General features: G+C 36.3%; 1 protein-coding gene across 2 annotated transcripts in view; it reads left to right on the top strand.

Annotated features, from left to right (window-relative positions):
- Atp10b (ATPase phospholipid transporting 10B (putative)) overlaps positions 1 to 23,735 on the top strand; it is a 306,922-nt gene that overhangs the window by 43,258 nt on the left and 239,929 nt on the right. Inside the window, exon 1 of one of the 2 annotated variants that reach the window (XM_003473343.4) lies at positions 15,507 to 15,748. The exons of the other annotated variant lie outside the window; for it this stretch is intronic. The gene's annotated coding sequence lies outside the window, so the exon portion shown is untranslated. Of the gene's footprint in view, positions 1 to 15,506; positions 15,749 to 23,735 lie in introns of those variants that run through there. 2 annotated transcript variants of the gene reach the window in all.

Raw genomic sequence — 23,735 nt, 5'->3', positions numbered from 1 at the left:
CTGCTCAGTTTGCCCCCATGGGAAAGGCAGAGGTAGAGACAAAAATGTGTTCTCCCCATTCTATTAGTAACAGGTGCTTGGGTGTCATGCATGCAGACAATGTAGTGGGAAGCCTGGAATCCAGGTACAAGACAGAAATATGGTTTTCCTCTGAGCTGCACTGGTAGTAGTACCAACCCAGGAGTGAAACTTTAACAGGAGCCCAGCAAAGTTGCCTGCACTCACCCAGCTGTACAAACTGCAGTGGGGTGACAGCCAGAATCACAGAGTTGTTCAATGTGCCCCTTGGCAGACCACCTGGGCAGGGTAGCAGGAAGCACCAGTCTTACTTGCCTGCCCTGTCAGTAAGAAGTACTTGAGTGTAACACAGAGGGTAGGGGATTCGGAAACCACATGAGCACCTGTCACAGTCCTGTCACTTCAGTGAATCCACACCTGGCTGGAACCACCTTTGGATTCAGAGCACAAGTTCCATGATCTCCTGGTTGTCAGGGACAATGCAGCTCACTTCCCACTGTGTCATACATGCCTCTTACAATACAGAACACCCATTGAGCTTAGGCTATGATCACACTGGACAGTGTTGGGTTTATAAGACAGTTGTTCCCTTAGCCAGAGCAGTGAGTAGCACGTCTGTGGGACCAAACATGGGAAGAAGCAGGTGATTCTGACCCCCAGTGTACCCCAAATTCAGATGGTACTTCACTTTTCATGATGGCTCTTGGCTACCATATACTGTGGCTTTATTAGGAGGTGAGGTAAGATTCTTTACCAAAGCAAGGCTTCTGGGCACATTTCTATGACTTTTTAAGTGGGCTGCATGCTTGTGAGGATTGTGGAACTTTACAGTAACTAATATCAACAGCATCTGCACTGATAGCATTTTCTAGTACTCTCTCTCTCTTTGCCAAAAGAGACTCCCTCCCCCTGGCTGTGAATCCTGGGTAGCAGATACTGGAGAATTTTGTTTTACTCATTACATTATTATCACAGATCTCTGAGCCTTACAATATTCCAGCCTCTTTTTCTTGCAGATTTTTAGTGTCTTCTCATGGTCACTCGGGTGAAAATGTAGCTGCACGTTTTTCTTCTTTGTGGAGGGAAAGTTAAGAACTGTGTATCTTTTTAGTCATCTTGGACACCCTAAAGTAAATCTCAAAGTCTGGTAGTATCAACCTTCTGACCTCTTTTGCCCATCTATAATTTGTTGTCTATTGTAGGACTTTTGCTTCATTACATAAACTTTGGAATCAGTTGTAATTTGCTGATATATAACATGCTGGAACTTTGGCTGGGATTGCATTAAATCCACAACCAAGTTAAGATGAATCAACATCTTGACAGTATTGAATTTCTTTATTTATGACATGGAATATCTGTTTACTTTTCTCTTCCTTAATTCTTTTATGAGTTTTATAATTTTCAACATGTAGATATTAAATTCTTACTTAAATTTATACGTAAATACTTCATTTTTGTGTGAGTTTAAATCGCACTTGTTCATTGTGCATATGTACAGAACAAGTTGACTTTTCTACGCTAACTTTGTATCATTCAGTCTTGCTATAATCACTTATTAGTTCCAAGAATGTTTTTGTCAGCTTGTTCAGACTTTCTACATAGGTCTGTTATCTGTGAGGAAATGCTATTTTCTTTCATAACTTGTATATACTTCTTCCTTTTCTTCTCTTATTCCATGACCTAAGAGTCCCCATATGATATCATAAAACAGTGAAAGAGCACATCCTTTGTTTCTGATTTTAATGAGAAAAAAATGTAAGTATGGTACTAATTGCAGTGATTTAATGATATTCTTTATGAAACTGAGAAAATTATGTGTCTTCTTTATTCACTGCTGAATTTTGTTTAAAGATCACAAATGAGCACTGGATTTTATGTTTTTCATTATGTTTTGGTGTGCTCTTGCGATTTTGTGATTTTTCTTTCATAGCCTGTTGATTACATTAGCTTATTTTCAAATGTTAAACCTGCCTTGCATACCCAGAATAAATCCTTTTAGCTGTGATGTACAATTGTTTGTGTACGTTATTAGATTCTATTAGTGTTTTCTTGAGAATTTTTTCATTTATGTTCATGAGAAAGATTTGTGTACAATCTTTTCATGTAATGTCTTTGTCTCATCTTGACTGACGTAGTGTTGGTCTCATGGCGTGAGTTGGGAAGTATTCCCTGCTTTTATTTTTTAAAGTGATTGTGAAAGATTTGTGTAAGTTTTCCTTACATGTTTAGTAAGAATTCACCAGCAAGTACATCTAGGCTTAGTGCTTTCTGTTTTTGCCTGTTTTCTTGTGTGAGTTTCAAAAGATTGCTTCTTTCAAAGAATCTGTTTATTTCTCTAAGTTATCAAATTTGTGGCCATAATTTGTTCATGGGGAGGTGTTTCAGTGATGGAAGAGAGAAGCAGGGAGTGGGATTGAACCTGGGGACTTACACATGCTAGCAAGCACTGTACCACTAAGCTACAACCCAGCCCTGAAATGTTCACAAGCTTTATAGCAGTGTCATCTTTTATTCTGATACCAGTAGAGTGTGCTCTTTCTTAGCCTAGATAAAGGTCTGTCAATCGCATTTATCTTTTCAAAGAACCAGATTTTAGCTTCATTGGTTTTCTTGATGGATCTTTCTGTTTTTAATTCAATTGATTGATTTCTACTCTTTTCATTGGTTGACTTTAGATGTCATTTGCTCTTGTTTTTGTAACTTGTTCATAGAAAATCTTAGACTATTGACTTTTAACTACTCCTTTTATAATATACACATTCAAAGCTATAAATTTGCTTCTTTGCACTGCTTTTGCTATCAACTTCAAATTTTGATAAATTTTTATTTTATCTAATTGAAAATATTTTGAATTTTCTCTTGAGATTTCTTTTTGACTCATGTTTTATTTTCAAATATTTTGCTTAGGGCTGGGGATTTAGCTCAACAATGTAAGCGCCTGCCTGGCAAGCACGAGATCGTAAGTTCAATCCCTGGTACAAAAATATATGCATATTATATAAATTATAGTATAATTATATAAATTATAAATATGTATATATTCATATATTTGGGGATTTACTAGTTTGTAAATCTATTACAGATTTCTATTTCACAACCCTTATAGCCTGAGAACAGACACTGGATGATTTACTTTCAAATTTGTCAGAGAGTGTTTTAAGGCCCAGTATGTAGTCTCTGTGGGTGAATATTTAAGGTGAGCTTGGAAAAAAACTGTATTATGTTGGCTTTGGATGAAGTAATATACAGGCATCATGTTGTATGCTGCAGCTGATGTTAAATCGCATCTGTCCTGGTTTTCCACCTGCTGCACATGTGTGACAGATAGGTGTTGAAGTCTAGTAAATTCATCTATTTTCCTTTGTAGTCCTATCAGTTTTTGCCTCACAGGGTTTGATGTGTTTTGCTGATAGGTACATATATGTTAAGGATTATGTCTTACAGAAAAAGTGGCACCTTTATCATTGTGTAATGTCCTTCTTTATAACTGATAACATTCTTAGCTTTGAAGTCTGTTCCATCCAAAATGAGTACACCTGTGTTCTCTTGCAATTAGGGTTACCATGTGTATTTTTGTCCATCCATTTACTTTTACTCTGTGGTGTCTGTTTAAAGTGGGATTTTCTTGTGGGCAAAATGACTAAGACCTTGGTGTTCAAAGTGAACCTTGATAAACTTGAATCGATATCTGTTGAATTTTCTAGTTTCCAATTTATGGTCCATACTCATTATTCTTTTTCCTGCTGTGACTGTAACATTATCAACAGAATATAAATGCAATTATTTAAAGTACAAGTTAAAATGTATGAGTCTGTTCCTATTTTTGTCTTCCATTCTTCTGTGCCTTTTGTTGTTTTAATGTGAACATTTTCAACAATTCCTCTGCAACAAACCCAAGTCCACTTTCAAATAACACTGTTCCTCTTCCAGGGTACTGTAAGTACCTCATAACAACACAATAATTGCTTATTGATCAAAATAATTAATGTTAATCCTTCTCTTTTATACCATGTTTCACTGCTGTCATTTCACTCTTATCTATAGATGTATATAATGTATTTAGTGTTAATATTTTTAACAAGTTATCTGCTATATCAGTTGTGAGAAAAATAAAAGTTTTTCTCTTACCTGTATGTATTCCTTCTTCACTGCTCTGCTTTTCTCTGTGTATATTTGAGTTTCTCATCTGCATTATTTTTCTTCTCACTAAAGATCACTTAACACTCCTGCAAGGGTGGGCCTACTGGGAAAAAAAATCCTCCATATTTTTTTGAGAAATTCTTTTCTCCTCCAGTTTTCACAGATAAATGTGCAGGGTTCAGAGTTCTAAGTTAGTGGGTGTCTTCGCTTAATTCTTTAAATAGCCCCTCCCACTCTCTTCTTGCTTACACTGCTTCTAGGTTGAGATCAAATGCAATTCTTATTTTTGTGCTTTCGGCATGTATGGAATTTTCCCCTCAGACTTCTTTTACAATTTTTTTCTTCATGTGTGATTTTCTGTAGTTTCATGGCTTGATATGTGCAGTTTTTCTGGCAGTTATTCTAGTTGATGTTCTCTGAAATTCCTAGCTTGATATTTGACATTAATTGGGAGCAATTCTCAGTCACTGTTGTTTCAAATATTTTTGTTCTTTTTTTTCTCCTAGTATTTCCATTATGTACGTGTTATACTTCTGTAGTTATTCTACAGTCTTTGAATAATCTGCTCCCCAGTTGGAGATGTTGCTATTGACACATTCTTAAGCTCAGAAATTTCTTTTGTCTGGTTCTGGTGATCACGCCATCTCTTCAAGCATGTGTGTGCATGCATGTGTGTGTGTGCATGTGTTTATATTTTTAACCTTTTGGTATACTTTGTATTTTTATTGATAACTGGTCATGATGTGCAAGTAAAAAGGACACCTACAGAAGATCTTTAATAACATGGAGGTAAGATGTGGACAGAAAAGAACTGTCCTACCCTATAATTCAGTTCTAATCATTCAGTGAGTTTGTGTCGCTGGACTGTGAACTTCACAAATGCATCTCAGTTTCTTTTTCTCCCCTTACATGAGAAAGGATGGCTAGAATAAACTCAGAGTTTCCCTTCTCCCATGTGGAAGGCTGGAATGAATTGGAGTTGAATATTTTCCTCCCTCATGTCAGTAAGGCTCTGCTAAAACTCTAGCAGATTAGTGTTCTCTCCTGAGGGCCAACTTTGCTGAAGAGGGAAGACTGCTCTTTTTCACCTTTTGCTGGCAGGAGTATAGAGTTTTTCTCTATTATTCGCTATAAGACCTTGGTTAGCTTACTGGAGGTAAATTTTCCGTAGGTGTTGAGGCCCCCTTCATTGGTTCCTCCTGGATTTTAATTCTTAGACCTGAGCACACTAAGTCTCCAGCAGTTTGTCAATCAGCTGCCAGGTTTTCCTAGCCTGGCACTTGCTCCCGCAATTAGTGGACCTTTCACACTCTGCTCTGGTGAGCTCTGGTTCCCTGCGCATGCCTGGTTGTCTCTGCTGGGGAGCAGGGATGCACCTGTGCCCTGCCTCTTATAGACCCAAGAAAAGCTGTTGTTTGGGCTTTTCACAGTGGAGTGTTGACTTCAAAACTCCTCACATGAAGAATTAGAAACCAGAAATGCAGGAGGATTTTTAAAGGGGAAGCAGTTCTTACAGATAAATTATAGAATTTTTCCCCAACTAAAGGAAATAGATAATTACAGGAATATTTTGTCTTAATGAGAAAAGGCCTCTATCATTTATATGGAGGACCTTTCGTAGGGCAGACTACAGCAATTCAAGTGTAATGCACCCCTTGCCTTGTGATTCAGAAATTCTCAAAATGTAGTTGGTTTTCACAGCTCTTAAAAATATTACCCATAGTTCTACTAATAGGGCATATTCAGTAAAATATAAAGCCAAGCCATAAACTATATATAAGAATGCCTGATATGAGCTGGGGATTTAACTGGGGATAAGCACCTGCCTGATAAGTGTGAGGTCATGAGTTCAATCCCTGGTACCAAGAAAACAAAAGAAAAAGAAAACAATATCTAATGTAATATGAGATGTATTACATCTCGTGTTCAAGATAATGTCAATTGTAACCTGCACTGTGTATTTCACTGTAACATTTTGGGATTAAAGATATTTTATTAAAGATATAAATCAAGTGTAAAATGAACCATAGTTCAAGAAACCTTAGAATATATTTTTTAAAATGAGACTGTATGACAGTCTGAACCTTGAACTTCATGAAGCTAACTTGAATGCATCCCTCCCACAGACTTTCCCAGAAAAGTTAGCTAAAATGATTATAAAGTACTAATCCCTATTGAGGTTGATGAAAAACCAAGATGAGTTGTCAGCTCATAGTATTTGGCCCTATTCAGTTTGTTCCAATGTGGAACTTTGGTAAGAGCTGCTTATAAACATAGCTATGTCTGTCTCTTCTCACAGACATAACAGCAGGATTCATGTCCTGCATGGTACCAAAAGCCAAAATCAGTGCTGGACGTCAGAGCTCCTGAGTCAATACACTATACAGATAACAGAGTAAGGGTGACAACAAGTGAAAGATACAACCAAGTGACCAAAAGAAATAGGGGCTGCTGACCACTGAGGAGGGGAAGGATGGTGAGAAATTCTGGAGGTCAATGGTGAGGTTTTGCAAGTGTTCGCCAAGGTCCTTTTTATTATAAGCATGTGCTTAGTGAAGCTGTGGTGCCCGTGCCCTTCCCAGTGTTGAAGCCCAACATGACACCCTCATTCCTGACCCTTCTGCCGCCCACTTGCTGTGCAGGAAAGGTATCAGGGAAACATTTTGCCAGGCTTGAACCTCTTGAAAACGTCACATTGAGAACCAAGGATATAGCTCATAGATACAGTGCCTGCCTGGCAAGCATGAGGTCCTGAGTTTGATTCCTGGTACAGCACCTCCAACCCACTCAAAAAAAGAAAAAAAAAAGTGTCACCCTGTCAGCCAGATCCTGCTGCTCTTGGTCCAGAGTCTCAGAAGACCTTGTACTACTGGTTATGGTCATGAACTAAGTGGCCCTCCTGCTCAGCCTTTGTCCTAATCATGTCTAAACCAACACTGACACTAAGCATGATTATCAGAGGTACCAGGAAATACTCTTCACATGACACTTTTCTCCTATTCCTTCTATGCAGAAGAACCCTAAAATGTTAATAGCAATAGCATGGAGGTTTATTTGGGTCTTTGCAAGGGTAGATGAACAAAGATTTGATATTTATAGATCTTACACACATCTTTATAAAAAAAAAGAGAGACCTTGAGTAGTCTTACAGGATAGTAAGGTTTTTCATTCCAATCCATATATCTAGCATTCATTCATATATGGATCTATTGCCAATTTATGTAAAACAATCTAGTGTTATTTTTAAAGGACTGGAGGAGACAATCAATTTCCTTTCCCTACTCAATTCATTGACAAATATTGATTACTATAAGTAAGTGATAGTACTATGTAGAATAAACAAAAATAAAGATACAATTCCTACAGAAAAGTTGCTCACCTTCAAAGTGGAAAGAATACTAATACAGTGGCTCATATTGTAAGCAATCTATATTTAGGGATTAAATCTGTCTGTGATTATGCAGAGTTAAAAGGAGATGGATCCTGAAAGTACAGAAATTTAGGAAAGCTACTTGGAGAAAATAGGAAAGACCAGCACCTCTGTCAGTGACACTTGGCATTCAGTTCCACAATTGTATGTGTCTTATCTGTTCTATTTTAGGAACTGTTTTATGTGCTATTTCTCTTCTAACTTTGTTCTATCATCTATGTATAAATTACCGTATGACTGTCATAAAACAGTGGATAACCTTGGAGCTTACAGAGTCTCAAGCACCCTTGTAAATTATCTATTAATTAGCTGGTAGCATCTTATTTACATTACAATGAGGAACTAAAGTTCAGTGAGTTTGAAGCAAGCTGCCTAAGATACACCCCTAGTGGGAAGTCAGAACTCGAACCCAGAACTCTTTAACTGAAAAGCCCCCATGTATGACTATATGTCACCTATGTAGCTTTGATAAGCACAAAAGCACCATGCCTCCTTTTTCATTCTTCTGATGATTTCTTGAGAATTCGTGCGTCATTTCAATCTTTGGTTTTCTTTAAACATGATGTCGTAGAACTCCAGTTTTGTCAGATTCCACAACAGCCCCACCTGTATCATGAAATTCTTAAAGTCAAATTAATCAAAATTCAGGTGAATTGAAATTATAAAGAAAATGATAATAATGCAGGCCCACCGCTGTCTGCAGAGAGCAGGAAATATATGCTGTGAAATCACAAAAGCAAAAGAATGCCATTTGGAGAACAGTGGTATTCAAAACCCTAAACACTGAAAACCACAAATAGGAAACTGCATAGTATTTTAACTATTCATCGGTTTCATTACATAAATGACACTGGTTTGATCTCCATAGAGATCTTCATAGACTGTGCTAATAAATGGAATGACTTTGGTCTTGGCATAAATTGAAGAATCTTATCTCAACTATATGTGCAAAGGAAGGGAACTAATGTTCATTAAATGCTAGATACTGATCTATGAATATAAAATGTTAAATATATTGAGTATGTATGGAAAAGATTATCCAGATGAAAACCATAGTGAATCAATCTTCCATATTTAGAAGTAAAAAATTTCCTTTATCTTTTATAGATTTTGACATTAATCATTTAGAAGAAAAACAATACCTTATCCCTGGTTCACATTCCTATGCTTGGCAAGTTTCTGTTCTTGTGTACTTTGTTCCATGAGGTTGCATTTTACAATATGATTGTAATATATACTTGTATGTCAGGGCCCATCTGGAATCTCTGACCTTCTGATTAGAAAACTCCCTTTCTTGTGAAGCACACACTCTGTGTGGTTAAAAATAATGACTTTCACACAGAGTTGTTCATGTGATCTAGTGAATGAAGGATAGCCATCTCCCCATTAGTGATGGGTCCCAGGATGAGTATGTAACTAAAAATGAGCCAATCAGAGTCTTCCCTACAACTTCAGCAATATGGTATTTGTCAGTAAAGACTTTCCTTGAAAGTTTTGAGGTCCTGTCTGTCTATCTGCCTGCCTGCCTGCTTGTAAGTCTGAGGTTTCCAAGCTTATGACATTTTTTGAGCCCCTAGATCACTAAATCTTACAGTTCTGTGGCCTAACAAATTCTTATTTTGTTTACATTTGTTTGACTTGGTTAGAAAGAAACTGAATTAGAAATTCAGAAATTTTGGCAACCTCAATGCCACAGTGGGAAGTGGAAGAATAAACACATTTCTAGAAGTTATAAGATAGTCTTGGTTGTGATGCAGATACGTGACCTCAAGTATATGACTTAATCTTTAGGAATCTCAGCCTCCTTTATCAATAATATGCTAATAATGGCTCACATAAATTTTAAGGTTTTATTTCTGTTTGCTTTCTTTTGGCCAAGGTCATTTTTTTTATCAATTCATAGTTATCTCTGTTAGAAATTATAGAATGGCAAGCCACATGTTCTCCTAATTATCATATCTAAATAGTACAAAGCTTTTATTTCTAGATAAAGATCATGTCTCTTTATACCCATGTCTTACTCTACCTCTAAGCCAAGCAGCTGCCTTACAAATGTGTGATGTTGGATAGCTACAAAACCTGGACAAAGATAAATGTTGGTAAAACCCATCCCTTGCTCTTATAAATCATTTGAGTACATGCATTCAAGGAGCAGTAAATTATTTTAAAAGATGATTATGTGTTTTCTCTTCATATCTTCATTCCTTCATATTCCTATAAAATCATCAATGGCTTCAACAAAATACAGAATTAAAATATCTAACCCCTTTGAAAGGGGGATTCATGTCTATTACACTCCACCACAAATACACCTTGAATTCCAGTTTAAGAAACAACTATACATATCTCTGCTGAGTGCTTTGCTCCCAAGTTAAGTCAAAAATATTATATATGGAGAGCTACTTGCCTTCACATTTCAGTATATACATATTAATAAAATTGTACCATTTTTTAAAATGTGAAGTTATCCTATTGACATTTTTGCTTTGTGGCAAGCTGCCTAATAATAGTTCCAGTTTGATGTGGGGCCTTAAATGAAAGACAAAACTATCTGAAAGCTCAAGATATAGAAGCTAAGACCCAAAGAGGCTAAGATCACATAGCTAATACCTGCCGGAAGAAGGACACACACCCAGAGGTAACTCTCCTAAGGGTTGATGGATGATACTCTGCCTTCTCTTGCTTGCAAAGAAATACAGGATCTTTGCTCAGTCTTTCAATAAATAGAGATCTTTCAACTCCTTATAAATACTTCTTGTTATTCTTCAACACATATCCACATCCCTGGTTCATGAAGTTTTCCTTTATTGCCTTTACTTTTCACCTTTCTGTTTTCACCCGTTCTCTGTATTCTCATCCATCAATCCATAAGCCAACGTTAGCCACCCACTGATTGGTGGTCTTCCTGTTTTCTATAAACTCACTGACAAATGATGACCTCATATATGGATGAAAAGTTCATTAAATAATAGTAGGTGAAAAATATGGATATGACCCTGTTGCAGAGCCTGAGGCTCAAAAACAGTGATAGTAGAATCAGATTCCTGATATTCTATCAAATCCCATCCCCATATCTCAAGAAATAATGGGGCTGGGGATTTAGTTCAGCGGCATAAGAACCTGCCTTGCAAGCAGGCGGTTGTGAGTTCGATCCCTGATACCGATAAAAATGAAAAAGACAAAAAAAAAAAAAAAAAGAAAAGAAAAGAAATAATGTTGTCTCTCCCAGACAAATTATAAGCCCTGTGACCATGAAACAAAACCCTATGTTTCTTTTCATCACTTTTCACTCATAGGTTAGAAATAGATGTGTGAGGGGCTAGGGATTTAGCTCAGTGGTGTAAGCACCTGCCTGGCAAGCACAAGGTTGTGAGTTCAATCCCCAGTATGAAAAAAATAAGTAAAACTTTTAAAAATAAATTCATGAAAATATTTGATATATCTGGTTCTTGGTATATACAGTGAATATATGTATAAAAGATGTTTTACATCCATTTACCACTTCCAAGAAACTTTTTGTGGTGTGTGTATAGGAAGTAATACAAATGTCTATACCTACAAATATGTTTTCACACATATTAGAAGATTATAATGGTAAATGATAAAGATTGATAAGGGGTTGGAATGGGAATCAGGAATTTAAGAATCACAGCTAAGAGCTTCTGATGATTGTTGCCATTTGATAAATTTTCCCTCTAAAGCTAACGGTAACCATTTCTGCTTTGTGGACTCCCTACAATTATCATAGGAAGCTAATTACTTAAGTCACACCTGTAATCTCAGTACTTGGGAAGCTTAGGAGGATCTTGAGTTCTAGCCCATCCTGGGATAGACAGTGAGACACTGTCAAAAAAAAAAAAAAAAAAAAAAAAGAACGAAGAACAAAGAAAAAATAAAGATGAGAAGACAGAGAGAGAGAGAGAGAAAAGTTATTAAGAGGTTTATTTCAAAGAATTGCCATGTGCAATAGTGGGGGCTGGATAAATAAATCTGAAACACATAGTGTAGACCATCAGTGCAGGCAGGCTGGAATTCTCAAGTACGAACTGATGGTGCTATCCAAGGCGGAGTTTTTTCTTCAAGGACGCCTCAGCTCTGTTTCTTTAACTTTTTAACTGACTGAGTCAGGCCCGCACAGATTGTTAACCTCCCTATTTAAAGATCATTATAATCATTAGGGACTTTAATCACACATACAAGCTAGTCCTTCACAGCAACACTTAACATTCAATTAAATATCTGGGGACAATGCTCTACATAAAATTAGCATCACCATATCAAAAAGGGAAAACTTAAGCCAACATTTTGGGGACAACAATCCCTAAAACCTTTTTAAGGGGTCTTGAACCATCATCTTTCCAACTATGTATGATGTTGAATTTTTCTTTGTAGACTTTACCCAAAATTATATAACACAAGTGATTAAATGCATAAGCAGAAAATTTTAGCTATCTTCAATTAATAGAGCCAAAAAGATTTTGTTAACGCTCACTAATTTCTCATTTTGGAAAATATAGTTATCATAAAAATATAGTTATCATAAAAATATGCCATATGTATTACTGTGTAATGGAATATTGATATTTGAGAAATTGAAAAAAATCATTCTAAAAAATTCTAATTTTAAGTCTCTACTATAGTAAATATAGAAAAATAAAATCTACATTCTCAGATATCTAAGTAATTTTTAACAGCATAAAGATACCTGATTCCAAAAATGTGAGAAAATTATCTTATACAAATAAAGTAATTATATTCTAAATAGCAAATAAGTTCTTACATTTGACATGAATGACAGCAATTTTCTTCTGCTGCACAGCATAGACAATGTAAAAACTCACCTATAGTTTACGAATACCAAAACCAATGTTTCCTCTAGTGCCTTGATTTGAATTGCTACTCAAAGACTCAAACTTTTTTGTGACCTTCTAATGACTTATCTGATGTTATAAAATACCTAGTCACACTTTGACTACAAACACTTTCAATATCAGTGTTCAGTACTTTTAATATAAAATTTATTCTATGCAGATTTCAGTAAGTGGTCTTTGGCAGTTTACTTTCAAAGGGGTCAAAATATTTGTTTGGGGGACATTTTCCCTTATATCTTATATTCTCAAGATGAATGAGCTGATAAAATTGATAGGAAACTATACTGCAGTCTCTCTCTAGCCTAATGGGTAAAACGGGAGGTTTTGTTTCTTTACTCTTCAGTCACCTTTTGATTGACTGAAAAAATTGAAGACAAGAAAGTCATAGAAAAGCCAACATTGGGATTAAAATATAAGTGAGCCAAAAAGTGGTCCAAAATTGATTTGATGAAAATTAATCTAGGCAAAATCGCAAATCATATTCTGAAACACATTTTCATTACATAGTGTCATTCTAATGAGTAAAATAAAAGGAGCATGAATATAATCTTTTAAGACAGAAAGGACAAACTGAATTGCTGCAGAAACTAGCAGGTAATGTAAACTACTGGTGCAGTTCCAGTAAAGAACCAGGATAATTTTTCCTTTCCACTGTGGGCAGCCATTGTGCAGCAGGAGCTAAACGTTATGAGAATATATTCCCATTGTTTTCAGTTTTCTTTTTAAGCTTCCTTTACAAAAATTAACCCTGCATCATCATGGAAATTTTTCCAATATTTAAATGCTTCCAATTAATCTAAACTTTAACTCTGTGAGGATTAACATAAGTCTGCAGATCATTGTCACTGTGTGACATTGGATTTGGAAACACTCAACATCATGTAAGTTGTTAATAGCAAAGAACTAAAAACTGACCATCTATTAGGTCTGTAGTTTGCAGTTATTCTTTTGACGTTGGCTATGCCCCATCAATGCTGCTTATTATAAAGGCCTTTTATTGTCATTTCATTTTTGCTTTCTAAAATAGTTTCAGAAATTAAATTAATTGGCAGAGAACTAGACTGAGACATCATTTTCCTTCCGAATGTTAATCTTTTAAAGTGTGGCCAGCATATATCTGGAGAAACATCTATGTCTAATTTAAGAAAGGATAGATAAGACCTACCAAACTTGCCTCATTTACTCACTAAATCAGTTCTGTAGTTCTCAAGTCATCACCTTAGGAATTTACGAAACATTTTAGGCAAGTTTCCCAACCCTATACTACGGATGTTTGGACGAGTGAACTTTGCTGGGGGAAGCTGGCTTGTGCATTGTATGTCACTGGGTGGCACCCCTGACCTTTACCCACTGGATGCCAGCAGTACTCCCAAGGCAGTTGTGACAACCCAAACATCCTACAGATATTGTCGCTAGGACAAAATTATTCTTGCTGAGAACTGCTGATCTGGAAGGATTTACTATGGGAAATCTCATCATTTTTTTAAATTGAGTTTATTGGTACAATTTAGATATATATATATAATGATCACATTCATCATATGGAACTTGTGCATGATAGATCATAGTTCCTCTTTTTCCCATTCCCCTCCCCTCCCTTCAACCCCTCTTTTCCTCCTTTTTTACAAAGTTTTGTTTCCATTTTATGCTTTTTTTCTTTTCCCTTCCTTCTGTTCTTGTTTCCTTTAACAATGCCTTCACATTTCACAATATCTATTATGCTTTTTACTTTCAATTTCTCAACAGAAAGACAATGTAACCTCTTTTTAGGCTGCTTATGATCCACTAACAAGAGTTCTGATAAATGAAATGTCATTCTGCTAGGTGTTTGCCCTGGTCATTATCTGCTGTCCATCTTTTTTGACCTGAGGAAGTTGTTTGATGGCTAATCTCTCAAGGTACCAATTTCTTATATTTTTATTATTTATTCAATGCTCCTTTCAACCCCCATTCATTGATTGTATGCCACCATATTCACCAGCTAAAGGACTTCAAATTATATTACAGTCTTAGTCCTTAAAAAGTATTTTGCCTGTTTGATAATTAATGTAAGCCTTTCTATAACTGAAAGTAATTAAGTCAAATCAGAATTGCCTATCGAAATAACCAGAAAAAGTTTTCCCCTAGTAGCTCCATTCAGAGTTTAGCTGTTGTGGGAGTTTATTTCCTTTAAAAATGTCTCCTAGATCCATGTTTCTCCTTACTAGCCTGGTAAGATCCGCAGAGACATATAAACTTCAAAATTGCCCTAGCAATCACTGAGGATCTTAGGTAAAGATTTTCACAAACGGGGATAGCATATTTATTTCTTTCTACCTCTTTTATTTGACAGTTTTCCCCTGTCGCTATCCTCAAAATAGATTTGTTGTTCATTTTCCCTTTCTGTTATTTATAGACCGACCGAAATATTATCCATCAATATAGCAACTGGTTTATGACATTTAACCAATTATTTGAGTTACAGGCAACTCAGTAAGAGGATTATACATGAATCAAAGCTATCAATGAGCCAATAAATAATTCTGATTTTTATGTTTGAAGCATTCACATAATCTATAAGTATGATATATTGGTCCCATTTTCCTTATTTTGTGTAATCAAATGGTAATCAATAAGAATTATGACTACTACAAAATGAGACTTTGGAAGCCATGGGAGCACATTCTTCACTAGCATGAATATAAAAGTCACTGCAGAGAGTCTTTTCTTCCTTAAGTGCCCTTGAAATCCAACAACTGAATTACATTCCAGGCCCCCAAAGAGAGTTACAAAGTTATAATTGTCTCACACTTAATTACATCATTGCAAAAGGTAAATGGACAAAGTCATTTTTGTTCCATGAATACAGAATAAAATCACTTATAAAATTGATATTGTTAGCTCTCTGATTCATAGAAAGTAAAAATTAATGCAAGTGCCATGTCTCACAGTGATGCTGTTATGTAAACGTGTGGTCCAGGGCAAGAACACTGCCTTCACTGTTCTGGGGTTGGGCCCCACGCTCACAGACTAGCTATTCTTCTTTTCACCCCTGGATTCAGTGAAGCAGCTTATTTTTCCTTTTACTTTCATTGGTTATAGTTACTGCTTTCCAGTGTCCCTTCTCTGAATTTTCATGGGATTATGCCTTGCCTTGACATAATCAAATATAAGCAAAAACATGAAAACTGCCATAAGGAAGAGAAATATTTTAGCCATGCCATACAAGAGAAACATGACTACTTTCAACCACTCTTCCCCATCCTGTCCAATGGAGCCTGCTCGGTAGGGACTTCAGCTTTGCTCGGTAAGTAGAAGATCCTGGCTCAGCATCTAATAGGGGAATAATCGCTTCTCTGATCATTGATTCTGAGATCTGTGTCAGGCCTGAGATGTAACTGTTTTTCTTCACACTGCATTTTAAATTGCGGTGGACTTTCTGGGTGTGAGATCAATGTTTCTTTCCTAATAGAATGTTGTATTGTTCTTTGATTTCATTATGATAAGCTAATGGCAAATACTACTTCCTTATGCAACAGAGCTTGCAGCCTAAATGTGCCTGAACATGTTTTATAATGAATAATATATCTTGCGTTCATCCAGTGCAGCCGAGGGAACAGATGGAGTCAGTGCCTCGTTCTCAAAATAGAAAAAATCTATACCCTTAAGGAAAAAATGAAATCACTGTGTGGCTTCCCAGTTTCATCTGGATAAACTTAGAAGCTAGTGTATTGTGGTGTTGGTTTTCAAATGATAGGTGGGAACTTTGGCTTTCCTATGAGTTTAGAGAAGGAAATTGCTGCTTAAAGAAACATTTGTTTACTCTCAGTGTGACTTGCTCCCTCCGGGGCGTGGGGAAGAATACCTTTATGCACATGGGTTGGTCTGTGATGAACATGTATAGTGCAGTTCTCTTTTGGCATAATATGATGACTGACATCACACCAGCAACCAGGAGTTGAAATGCAAACTAAAGGACAATGACCGAGCAGCTAGCTGTTCAACCAACAGGACTGTGTGTGCCTAGTAGAATTTGTTTTTCCTCTGAATTTGCTGCACATTTCTGACAAAGTAGTAGGAGGGGAATTCAAATACTCTAGGAAAGAACTTGACCCCCAATAGCCGGGCTAGCACGCCCTTCCCTTCTTCCATAACCCAATCTGTGTTTCCATATTTTGAAAATATATAGTCAAGAGTACTAGGAGTGTTCCCCCAGTAGCACGTGTACTATTACATCACAGCATTAATCATGCAAATCACAGAGGTTGCTTTCTTGTCTGAGGTTACTATAATTAATAACACCTACTGAATCTGTCATCTCATTGCCATTGATGACCTCTTGAAATGCATCAAAGGATTCATTTCAATTTTATTTATATAAATTCTAACTAGGAGGATTCAGAATGTCTCCTCAAGTTCTCACTGGGTGTTTCCTGAGGCATGTAGCAGGGTAGCCTCAAACATGTGGATGAAGAGGATCTTCACTGAACGTTGAAACCCATATGCTGCCTTTCTAATCAATTCATATTCCCTGTATCCTAAAAGAAAGGTGTTATCTTTCAAGGCATTTAGTACTAATAAATCAATCTGAAGAAGACTGCTGTTCCCAAAGGAATGGAGCTCAGAAGGGAAGGGAGCTTAGTCCAGCTGCCTTGTTTGCAAATGGTGAGACTCAGATCTAAAAAAATTAAATTCCAAGTTACTGAGATGAAATCACACCAGAACTATAGGTTCATGGCTGTCAGTCCAGAGTTAGTTCATCTATCTGGTCTTTACCAAAATGGTTCCTGCTACATCAAAGGGGAATAAAAACTCAAGGTAAACAAATGCAAATCGGACTTTCTGAAACTGGTTCTACCCACTTATCCACTCTTCTGAAAATAAAACCTAGCCAGACATACTTGAGTCTCAATGTGAACCTATGGAGATCTGACCTTACCTCTTAGCCGAATCTTTTGCAGCCTCCTTGCAACTAGATTGGAGAAACAAGAATGTATTGCATGCTTATCTGCCTTATCTATTTGATTCAGAGAAAATTCCAGATCCTGCTTTGCCTCAATAGCAGGCTTGATGGTGAAATTTTCACACACATGTCATTATACGTTCTCAGCCTCCCCCTCTCCAAGTGAAATCTAGAGCATAGGTTCTCAACTGTGGTTTTGGGGGTAGTTGTATCAGACTAACTCAAGAACTTAGAAATGTAAAACTCAGGCCCCACCTCAGATATGCTGAGTCAGAAACGCTGAGAATAACTCTACATGTCATCTTTAACAAGCCTCGCAGGGACTCTGGGAGTCATCTGAGTTACTGAACTATGGCCTGTGTAATCGGCCAAGAGGCTTTAGAACCTGCACTGATTCTCAGGGGTTCAGAGCTCCACTGTATACAGAGTGATCTTTGTCACTTTAAACAACATTTCAGTATGACATCAAATGGCTGAATCACATAGTAAAACATTTCCTTCTATTATCACTCAATTCTTTTTTTTTTTTATTTAAGGAGAAAAGAAAAAAAAAGTGAAAGGGTACAAGTTATACAGATTTACAGAAGAAAAAAATGAACAGTAGGAAATCACTAGTTAATGGATTACATACTGCCATCTTAAAAATAATTGTTCAAGTCACAAAATTAAAGCTTGTAGAGTGGACATTCCAACAATGATACTGCAAACAGTTCTGTTCAATGATCCAATAAAACTCTGTATCACTCAATTCTTAAGTTTTCTTCTTGCTTCTTGCTTTGGAGTATATCTACATGTCCTCTTAAAGCCTTGTGTGCTCACTGGCAGGAGACTGGAACATGGGTTTGTGATACTTACAGTGGACAAACCCACTGATGAGTTTATAGCTAAATGTGATCAGGGAAAGTAAAGCCTGATTAGAGGCTTTATGCCTGATCTGGTGGCCTGGAAGGGTGTGTCCCCTCTCTGCTGCTTTGATTGCTCTCTGCTTCCTGCCTGCCATGCCACGTTCCCTTTTGCCATGCCACCTAGACCTGAAGCCACCCAACTATGGACTGAAACTTCTACAAACTGTAAGCCAAAACACTTCTCTAACTGTTACTAATCTTTTTCAGCAAAGACAGAAAGATGTAAATTCAGTGTCTAAGGGAGCCATGAGAATTTACTGATACTTTGTTGTACTTTCTGGGGAACTCTGTTGGGATGATGATTTTTAATTTTTTTTCTTTATAAAGTTTAAGAAAAATAATTATATAGTTGCATGCCAATTAACAAAACCTTGAGACCTTATTGTAAAGGTGAGTGTACTTAAAGAAACACTGATAGACTAGACAATCTAGTTACATAAGTAATTTAAATCCATTTGTGTCACTTAGGAGCTGAAGCTTTTCTCAGCTGTCATTTTCTCCTCCTTCAAATAATGATACTGCCAATACCATGGGAATAGTACGAGAGCATACGTGTGGAAAATGCCTTTCATAGTCCTCAGAATATGGTAACAACTTGCTGTGTGTACACTCCCTTCAAGCCTTATGTTTTAAAAAGCAAAACAACACAAAAAATATAAAAATGATACAGAATTTCAAAAAATAATAGGAAATTAACACTAGTTAATATATGGCATATTATCTTAGAAATAGTTGTTCAGATTATAAGATTTAAGCATAAAAAAATCAAACAATGAAAGTACAAACTTCTTTTTGGTGAATTTACAGCAATTAGTAGTAAAAACCAGTTTTCTGGGTAGCCTTCAAATTAAAGCATTTCTCTCCTCTTCAGATTTCTCACTTATGAGATGACAGCAAATGAGATTTGATGATTGAAAATCCTTTTCCAGTTCTTAACTAGTACGTATTTTTGCATGTATATTTGATGTGTATGTCTGTGTACACAAATACAATAAATTCTGTATTCCCTACCTTTATGTAAGAATGACTTACACATAAGTAGGTTTATTCCTCTGACATAAAACTTTAGTGACTAAGAATAATATTGAAGGTAGACAGCTGTGTTTAAAACTAAAAAACTCAAAACATGAGAAATGTGAGAGCCAATACACATTTTAGACTCAAAGGTAATTTCATTTTATTTTATTATCATCTGTCAAACTTACAGCAATAGTGAGACCAGAAAATAGATTGTCACTGAGGTTTCTAAAAACAGTGGTTTCCTCGAGTTAGTGTAAATATATGCAGAGTTGTTCCCACCTGATAACCCATGTTTGTCCATCTGAATTGTTGATCCATTCACACACAATATTTGAAAGGTGGTTTGTCCTTTGCTGTCCAGTGAACCTGACAGAAAAATAGAAAAATCTAAAAAATTCAGTCATATCTGGTTGCTTCTTAAGGGAACGTAACTACTTAATCTATTTAAGGACAGAAAGAGAGGCGGTATTTCTTTGATCTTATACAAAACACTCACAAAATTTAACAATGCTAATTTCACAGATTCTAATTAGCAGCTGCTATATGAGATTTCCCCAGGCAGCCTTCCAGAGAACAGTGATGGCAGGAGTTTGGGGTACTTTTGAGAGCCAAAGCAATATGTAAGTGGTTTTTTACAAGATTGCACTGTTAGGAAGTCAGAAATTGGAACCAAGGGGCTGGGGATGTAGCTCAGCCGCACAGCACCTGCCTGGCAAGCTTGAGGTCAAAAGTTTGATTCCTGATACAAAAAAGAAAAAAAGAAACTGTATCCATCAACTTACTTAGTACTAACACATTCTCATCAATCAGGAGAACTGAGAAGAAGGGAAATAGGGAGAGACAAGACTCTGTCAATCAGAATAGAAAATCGCTTGCATTGTATCTTATGTAATAATTAAAGAAACCTGAAGCCTAGATTCTTTCAAATCTTGGTAATTGCAAGGAAACACCCCAATCAGGCTATTTGATTTGAATAAGCAGGTATTTAATTAAAAATTACTCTATAATGCCCTTGTGGCCGTATGGACAAGGGTTCAAATTTCTATCTCTTTAAGTTCCCATTTCGTCTATAAGCTGAGAATAAAGTGTTCCCTACCACATGAGATTGTTCCAAGAATCAGCGAGATAATACTGGAAATATCAGAACAGATAATATTGACTGAGCAAATTCCTACCTGCTGCGAACTATTCCAAGGGCTTCCTCTATGTAAGATCATTAAAATCTCAAATCTCTGAGGTAAGCTCTGTATTAGTTCCATTTTATAAACATGAGAAGTGACCCAGAGAGGTTCTAACTGGCCAAATGTGATGTAGCACGAAGAGACAGAGCCAAAACAAAATTGAAACCCAGAAAGTTGGACTCTGAATGCTTCTTCTTTAAATATTAAAAACATTTAACACTGACTTTACTGTTTCATAAGTTGAATCAAGTGATACTTGACCATATTTGACTTCTAAAAATAATTTAGTATGATACTGCCTAATTAGCCTTGACTATGAATAAAAGTAACATAAATTGCTGCTACTAATAGTAACAATAATACTTGTATTATCCTTGGACTTCACTCATTAATACAAGGAATGAAGGTGGAATTATTGTGTAAAGACTATTAGCTTGGCAGTCAGGGATTTCTGTTTCCCCACTTACAAATGAATGAGATCAGTGTTTTTCCATTCCTAAGAGTTAATGGAAAATAATGCTATTTTTGTTGTTTTGTCTGTTTGTCCAACCCATCTTTGACCTGTATCTAGTTGTACCATGACTTACATATGAATTACATGAGTATATAATTCATGTCATACACAAATCACCATGCAAGTTTGACAACATGCAAACTGTCACATGGTGAGTTTATTGATGACATTTCTGAACATCACAGGAGGGTATGAAAATTTATAAACACATATTTTCAATTTCCATTCTTCACTCAACGTAAATGAATAATAAACAGTTCTGACACAGATTCATGGACTGTACTAAGTAACACTGGTAGACACTAGTAGGCCTGAAGAATAAAAGGGATCAAAACAACACGCTTTGCCAGTTGTGATTAAACAAAGAAATGAGGTAGTCAGTGTTTATACATTTATAATCATCAGGTGTCAGATAATATAGGTCCCTAGGCAGCACAATGAGATACTGAGGTCAGACCCTGGAAACAGCTGCACTGCATATGTGGCCAAAACAGTAGGACCATTTATTCTTAAGAAGACATTCAGTATTCCTAATTGCCAGGGCATACAACTCATTGATTTTAGAAAGGAAAAAAATAAGAACAAGTTATATTTTAATATCTACCCACCTTAATCAACAACCTTAATCAAGAAACATTCACAGGGACAAAACCATCTCTAACATACCAAACAGATGAGCCCTGATGTCAAACAGACCCTGGGAAGGTTTCATCAGACCTTGCACACAGAGCTTATGTGTGGTTCTTTATCTCATTGACATTTGAGAGGTCAGGTCACAAGAAGACAGGATGGGCACAGAAAGGCAGAACATCCTAACAAAAATCATATGAATAAAACTTAAATGTATAACCAGCCCAACTGCCACTCTGGCTCTTGCCTGCCCTTTCTCTTAAAGGTGTGCTTTCATTTTGCAATAAATTCTGCCTTTCCCTATGCAATGCTGTTCTGGGCTTGACTGAATTTTTCCATCAAGGACATAAGGATTGATAAATTGTGAACATGTATGTATATGTGCCTGTGTTCCCTTTCCTTTAAAAATCATATTCTCTTTGGAGATTAGAAATCAATGTCCTTAAAATGAAAGATATTCTTAAAAGAAAGATTATGAAAAAGTAGTACATCAGAGCCTGGCAACACTGTTTATAATAAAAGTTGTCACATAGTTAACCACTTTTGTTTTTGTCATGCTTTAAGCAGAGGGAAGTAGAGATAACTTAAAAATGGGACGTAGTCTCTACCCTCCCAAAACTAACAGCCTAGGCAGAGACAAGAGAATGCAAGAGTACAGCACAGTTGTAGAATGATATATGATGTTGTGAAGGAAGTCAAAAGTAGCATATTAATTCCCACTTTATTCACATTTTTATTCTTGTGGTAATAGTTGCTTATACTCAACTATAATTCAAAAATCATTTCTGGAATATTTCAGGAATAATAATTTTAAATATTTATTACAGTAAAACATAATTGTTCTATTTTACTATTAGCTATTGATCTTACTATCTATCTTAATCTTTTTTCTTTTTTTTATTTTAAAGAGAATAAAACCAAGCAAAATGAAACAGAATAAAACCAATCAAAATAAAACGATGCGAATGATATAGGATTCAAAGCAAGATCATAGAAATCAATGGTGGCTACCATAAGGGCTTTTGTTATATTCAAAATAGCTACCTGTACCATCAGGCATAATAAGAATCAAAACAGAACAGAATAAAACCAATCAAACAAAATCAATGAAAGTAATTAATACAGGACTTCAGAGCAAGATAACAGGAAATCAACAATGGCTACCATGATATATCTTGTTATCTTCAAAATAGCTGTCCATGCCATCAGGCATAATAAAATCAAACAAAACAGAACAAAATGAAATCAAAGTAAAATGATGAAAAAGATACAAGACTTCAAAACAAGATAATAGGAAATTAACAATGGCTACCACCTTCCCTATTAGGTGTTTGCTCCCCTTTCACCTTCATAACATCTATTGTACAATTTGGATCTCATTCAGTCCTTCAGTTTTTTATATTAGGAACACAAGATGATGTTCATCCATGTAAATCCAAATCATTTCAGCCATGATCATGATCTCAAGTTGCATCCATTTACGTACCTACAGGAGCCTCAAGATTATCCTGCTTTATAGCTGAGTAGCTTTCCATTGTGTAAAAATACCATATCTTTCTTATCCATTCTGTGGCTCATGGGCAAGCTACCCTTGCTTTTTTTCTGGGGTGGGGTCCTTTTCACATGGAGCATTGTCTTCTCTTCTCCAAACTTCAGTGCATGAATTTCCTTTCAAGTCACATGTATTTCTTGTATACCACAAATTGATGGATCCTGACTCCTGGTTGCTCTGCATGTTTTTCTTTATATTGGTGAATTGAGGCCATCTGCATTAATGCCACGCTGTCCTCCTGCCATTGACCCCTGACTTTCCTCTCTGTGCATTGCCTACCCTGCTCAGTGATCCCCCTGTGCTGCTGTCCCTGGATCCATGGTCATCTTTATCTCTCTCTAGAATAGCCTTCAGCACTCTGAGGGTCATGAATTCTTTCGTTGTTCTTTATCATGGAAGTATCTTATTTCTTAATTTTGAAAGATAGTTTTTCAGCATGCATCAATCTAGGTTGGAAGTTATTTTCTTTCAGGACTCGAAACACTTCACTCCAAGCTCATCTTGAGTGTTGAGAAGTCTGCCATGATTC

The sequence above is a fragment of the Cavia porcellus genome, unplaced genomic scaffold (assembly GCF_034190915.1).
Source record: "Cavia porcellus strain 051 isolate PalLab524CR breed Dunkin Hartley unplaced genomic scaffold, mCavPor4.1 scaffold_19, whole genome shotgun sequence".
NCBI classification, from domain to species: Eukaryota; Metazoa; Chordata; class Mammalia; order Rodentia; family Caviidae; genus Cavia; species Cavia porcellus.
Note: the sequence above shows the minus strand (reverse complement) of the source record. Positions and strands in the feature narration are given on the sequence as shown.